The sequence below is a fragment of the Chinchilla lanigera genome, unplaced genomic scaffold (genome assembly GCF_000276665.1).
Source record: "Chinchilla lanigera isolate Chin_1 unplaced genomic scaffold, ChiLan1.0 scaffold00033, whole genome shotgun sequence".
Classification (NCBI taxonomy): Eukaryota; Metazoa; Chordata; class Mammalia; order Rodentia; family Chinchillidae; genus Chinchilla; species Chinchilla lanigera.
In genome coordinates, this window is record NW_004955434.1 from 21,633,276 (window position 1) to 21,638,901 (window position 5,626).

Below are 5,626 nucleotides of genomic sequence, written 5' to 3' on the forward strand. Positions count from 1 at the left end.
CAGCGGCAAAAGTGCCTGCCTGGCAAGCGCAAGGTCGTGAGTTCGGTTCCCGGTACCGGAGAAAAACCAAAAAAAAAAAAAAAGTGAATTCATCAACAGTGGCACCACAAATGACTTACGGAGCTGGGCAGCGGGGCACGCGGCTCTGTAACCCCAGCGTCCGGGCGGCTAGGGCAGGAGGCTGAAGAATCAGTGGCCGGGCCTGGGCTACAGCGCAGGACGGTGTCCCAGACCCCAAACAACGTGAAAGACGAAGACCAAGCTCACCCCTTCCTCCTGAGTGCTGAGATTACAAGGGCAGCCTGAAGGCTCGGAAATGCTTGCATCAGATACTCGCGGAGTAGGTGGAAGTATCAGAAAGTAAAACCAACAGTTAAACCCTCTTCTCAGAAGTGAAATTAAAACGAAAGGATGTCAGGAGGCAGAGGGGGTCGAAACCAGGTGTGGCGGTGCCTGCTCAGTCCCAGCCCGCCACGGCCGAGGCGGGAGTGAATCCCCAGTTTGAGCCAGCGAGGAGAGGGGCTACACATGCTCTGACTGCTCTCAGGATCGCACGGGGCGGTCCATACGGCACTTCACCTGTGTGCTTGTGATACCGTGGACTGAGCCCAGGACCTCCTACCGAGTTACCTCCCCAGCCCTTTTCAGTTTTTATTTTTAGACAGGGTCTCACTATATATCGCACTGGTTTTAAACTTCCAATCCTCCTGCCTCAGCCTCCCAGGGTGCTGGGATTCTAGGCGTGTGCTACCAGGCCGGGCAGAAAACAACTTCTTTATTATGGAAAATTTTGAAAAGACGTAAAAAGAACCACCTGAGGAACCCTCAAGTACCGATCAGCACACGTCAGCGTGTTTCTGTCCTTCACTGAACGCCTTCCTCTCCCCTCACTCCCTCACGCCCACTCTTGAGGCGAACCCTAAATATTATGTAAAGTACACTCTAAGGAAATCTCTGGGACAGAGGTAGTCTATGAGCAGCAGATCACTTTTCCTGCACATCCTCCTGTAAACACTATCACTACAGTAGCAAACTGGATCAGCACTAGGTCAGGCGGTGAACGAAGCCAGGGAAACGCATTTAAAAAAGACCTACCACTACGAGGGTCGGTGCCCTTCCAGGACCATGTGTGTCTGCCAGTCAGCCGCTGTGTAAGCATCACCCCGGGAACGTGGCAGCCGGAAGCAGCAGCACTCGCTATCCCACGGTTATGGTTTGTGTCTGGGCGGCCCCGCAAAGCCTCACGCAGTCATGGGGCCGACTTCCAGAGTTTATGATTGATCCATGGTCCAAAGTTGGCATTATGCATGTGCTACACCTGCCCTGGGGTGGGTAGTTTGCATACAGTGTAAGGGAGGGAAAGAGGCTGCTTGCTGCCACTCCTCCCCTTTGCTCTTGTTGCCTTTGCTGTGTTCTGCCGCCATGAACTGTTGCCCTCTGCCTTGTGCCTCTCTGCCCTGGAGCCAGCCAAGTATGGACTGAAACCTCCACAAATAGTGAGCTAAATAAACCTTGCTTCCTTCATTTTGGGCATTGGGTATTTTGTCTCAGCAATGCGAGAAAAGTGACTAAGACACCCACGTTTTTTGTGAGTGGAGAATCTGGAGTGGCTTGGCTGGGTGATTCTGGCTCAGGGTGTGCTACCAACCAAAGCGCTGGCTGGAGCCACAGGCATTTCAAAGTTCAACTTTGGGAGGACACCCTCCCAAGACTCAGTCACAGGGCTGCCTGGAGACATGGCAGCTGGTTTTCCAAGGGCAGACAAACGATCGTATCCTCTGGATGAGAAAAAGACAGAGGTCTTGGGCTTGGTTTGGTCTGGTTTTTTTTTGAGACAGGATCTGGGTTTGTAGTGCAGGCTGTAGCGCAGGTTGGCCTTGAAGTCATGGTGATCCTCCTGACTCAGCCTCCCAAGTGCTGGGATTACAGGCATGCGTCACTACATATGGCTCAGAAGTCTTTTTTTATAATCTATCTTGTTAGAGATATTGTTACTTTTGATGTACTCTGTGTAACAGAAAAGTGTCCCTAAGTCCATAGCATTCAACATGCGGGAACTACACAACGGACACTGGGCGTGGTGGTGCTGGACTGTAATATCAGTACTTGGGAGGTTGAGGCAGGAGAATCACCATGAGTTTGAGGCCAACCTGGGCTACACAGTGAGTTCAAAACCAGTCTAAACCATACAGGGAGAACCTGTCTTAGAGGACCAAACCCCCCTCCGCCCCCCACCGAAAAAAAAAGATCACCAGAGACACAAACACTAGGAGGCAGGGACTGTTGCCTGAGATGCTCGGCATCACATGTGCTTAGTGTTACTGAACTGGCTTAATACTCACAGCTTACTGTAAACTAGTAAGTGTCTTTCTTCTTTAGGAGTACCACTCTACCCACTTTCCAGATGAGGAAGAGCAACTTGTCCAAGAATGGAGCCCGACTGACGCCAGTCATTCCCCATTTGGGCGTGTGTGTGTGCACTGCACATGCCGGTTAAGCGCTCTTTACCACTGAGCACACCTCTCTCCCAGACACTGTCTTTTTTTTTTTTTTTTTTTTTTTTTTTTTTGAGATAGGGTCTTCCTATGTAGTACAAGCTGGCCTTCAACTCACTTATGTAGCCCAGGCCAACCTTGAAATCACAGCAATCCTCCTGCCTCAGCCTCCCAAGTGCTTGGATTATAAGCATTGGCCAACACGTCTGGTTAGGAATTTTTTTTTTTTTTTGGGTGTTTTTGAGACAGCGTCTCGATATGCATTTCAGGCTGACCTTGACCTCACTGTGTAGCCCAGGCTGGCCTTGAACTCACAATGATCCTTCTATCTCAGCCTCCTGAGTGCTGGGATTACAGGCATGCACCACCATGCCCGGCTAGGAATTTTTTTCTTGAGACAGGGTGTTATTTTGTTGCCAGGGTTGTCTTGAACTCATAATCCTCCTGCCTCAGCTTCCGGAGTAGCTGGAATTACAGGCATGTGCCACCATGTCTGACTTGTTTTGAAGTTTTGAAAAGAACAAATGGAGTGGGGGGCTGGGGATTTAGCTCAGCGGCACAGGGCCTGCCTGGCAAGCACAAGGTTGTGAGTTCGATTCCCGGTACCAGAAAAAAAAAAAAAAAAGAGAACAAATGGGATGATACAAGTGATGGGGCCTGCTGTCACGTTAAAGATAGCTACCAAAAATATCTTGCCGATTTTAAGAAAATTTTCAGTATTTGCATTGAGCACCTTTGTGCTGTAGATCCCCAGAAGTCTGCAGTGAGCATGCCGTCAGAAAGTACCAGGAGAGGCATCTATAGAACGTATGTCTCTCTCCAATGGGCTGCGGGGACCATCCCAGGGCCTTGTCCTGTGCTCGAGCACAGAGCTGTACCCTGGGCCCTTACTGCCCTTTCTACAGGCCCAGGTGAAACTGCGGGGCTGCAATTATCACAACTATGTGGTTAGTGGATTCTCCAGTTTGCCTAATACTGTTAAGACAGTGAAGTATTTACATGTTAAATACACAAGTTAACTTGTTTAAATGTAAAAATGAACTTTCCCCACTGGGCACATACAAGTGCAGTTCAGAAGGTTGTTGAATCAAGAACTTCTAAATCTCTGATGAAAACTTAAGCCCACAGCATATAAGCTTGTTTTCTGAAACTTTGGCAAGAAAATGTCAATCCATGATGAAACTATGGGAAATTAAAACAGTAAGAGATGTGTGTGTGTTTATACATATTTTTTTTATTTAATTTTTTTTTAGACAGGATCTCACTATGTAGCCCAGGCTGGCCTCGAACCTGTGATCCTCCTGCCTGGGATTACGGGCATGTGCCACCACATCTGGACCATCAGTCGGTTTTCAGGAGACCACAATGTGTGCTGCTATGCTACGCTCTGGGCTCCAGGAAAAGCACATGACATGTGAACACACACACGTGATTCTGCCCTTGCAGAGCAATGTTTAAGATTTTTTTTATTGTAAATTTTTGGGTTTTTTTGTTTTGTTTGATACAAGGTCTCGCTATGTAGTGCAGAGAGGCCTTGAGCTCACTTATGAACCCCAAGGTGGCCATGAACGCCCAGCTCTCCTCTCGTCTCAGCCTCCCAAGTGCTGGGATTACAGGTGTGTGCCACCACACCTGGCTAAAACAGTGAGAAATATGAAAGAATTTCTCAAATCCTAAATTGCAAAATGAGAAAAATCAATACAATGGAAGACACTGGCTTCTTCCATTTTTCAACAGTGCAGCCGAGAGGGGAATTCTCAATCTTCAGATTTAATGATGGGCGGACTGGGGATTTAGTTCAGCGGCACAGGGCCTGCCTGGCAAGTACAAGGTTGTGAGTTCGATTCCTGGTACCAGAAGAAAAACAAAAAAACAAAACAAAAACAAAAAAAGATTTAATGATGGGCTGGGGATATAGCTCAGCTGCACAAGCGCCTGCTTGGCAAACGCGAGGAACCGAGTTCGATTCCCAGTACCGCCCAAAAAAAACCCCAAAAATTGAGAGTTAATGATATGTAGCCCAAAGATATCTTGCCCAGTTTAATTTGTGCGTGTTCACGTGTGATGCTGGGAATTGTGGCCACATACAGGCTGGGTAAGACGTCTACCTATAGAGACCCACACTCCTCAACCCCAGTTAAATAGTTTGAAACTTTTTTTTTTTTTTTTCGTCTTTTTTGAGACAGGGTCTCGCTATGTAGCTCAGGCTGGCCTTGAGCTCCCTTTGCGGCCCAGGCTGGTGTCGAACTCGCAAGGATCCTCCTGCCTCAGTCTCCCGAGTGCTGGGATTACAGGTTTACAGGCGTGCGCCACCACGCCCGGCTTATTTTTAAACTATTAATTTGCAATTAAAATTAATTCGCACTTTGATAAGGAGGGACAAGAAGTTCAAACTAAATTTTGAAATATTAATTCTTTTAAGAACTTGTCTGAATTGTCACCGTCAACGACGGCTTGCAGAAGTCCAGACTGACTAGGAACCACTGTGCCGGGCCCTAGGGACTGACCAGGGAGCGCTGGGACACACCCCAAGCCCTTCTCCTTTTGAGACAAGGTCTCACTAAAGTGCCAGGCAGGCCTCACACCTGCAACCCTCCTTCCTCAGCTGCCCTGGCAGCTGAGATGAGGGCTGCACACCACCAGGCCTGGCCAAACGCGTGTTAAATAGGCCTTACTTCTATTGATGTACATTTCTTCTGAATCATTTTTAAAAAATCAGTTCTGACACTGTTCTGTGACTGAATGCAAAACTCAAATTTTCTGCCTGTGCGTTTATATCCAGGTGCGATCTCACTTTTTCTTTTTAAAGCAAAAGTACAGACCAAGGAGAGAGTAATTCTCAGGAAAATGATCATCACAGACACGAAAACTCACCGGAACTTCCCAGATCTCACCGGTTCTACCGTGATCTGCGGTGGAATCTTTCAAACAGTTGCCGGGTATTTTTTTGTTGTTGTTTGGCTAGAACTAGTTGAAAGGCAAAAGTTCTGACTTCAAACCATCTGCTGCTTCTTGACTGGGCACAGCTTTAAAACGTCGGGAAGTATCTTGCAAACTCTGCAGTGGAGGAAAGTCTCCGGACACGTAAGCGCGGAGAAAGGCTGCGCTCGGGGCGGGGAGGGCCGGGGACG

The 5,626-nt window shown here is 48.2% G+C and overlaps 1 long non-coding RNA gene across 1 annotated transcript in view; it reads right to left on the reverse strand.

Moving 5' to 3' along the window:
• The window catches only part of LOC106148969, a 22,936-nt gene extending 17,316 nt beyond the window's left edge, over positions 1 to 5,620 (reverse strand). The window contains exon 1 of the long non-coding RNA XR_001234797.1: positions 5,370 to 5,620. This is a non-coding gene — a long non-coding RNA (uncharacterized LOC106148969). The remainder of the gene's footprint in view (positions 1 to 5,369) is intronic.
• Between the last annotated feature and the right edge of the window lie 6 nt (positions 5,621 to 5,626).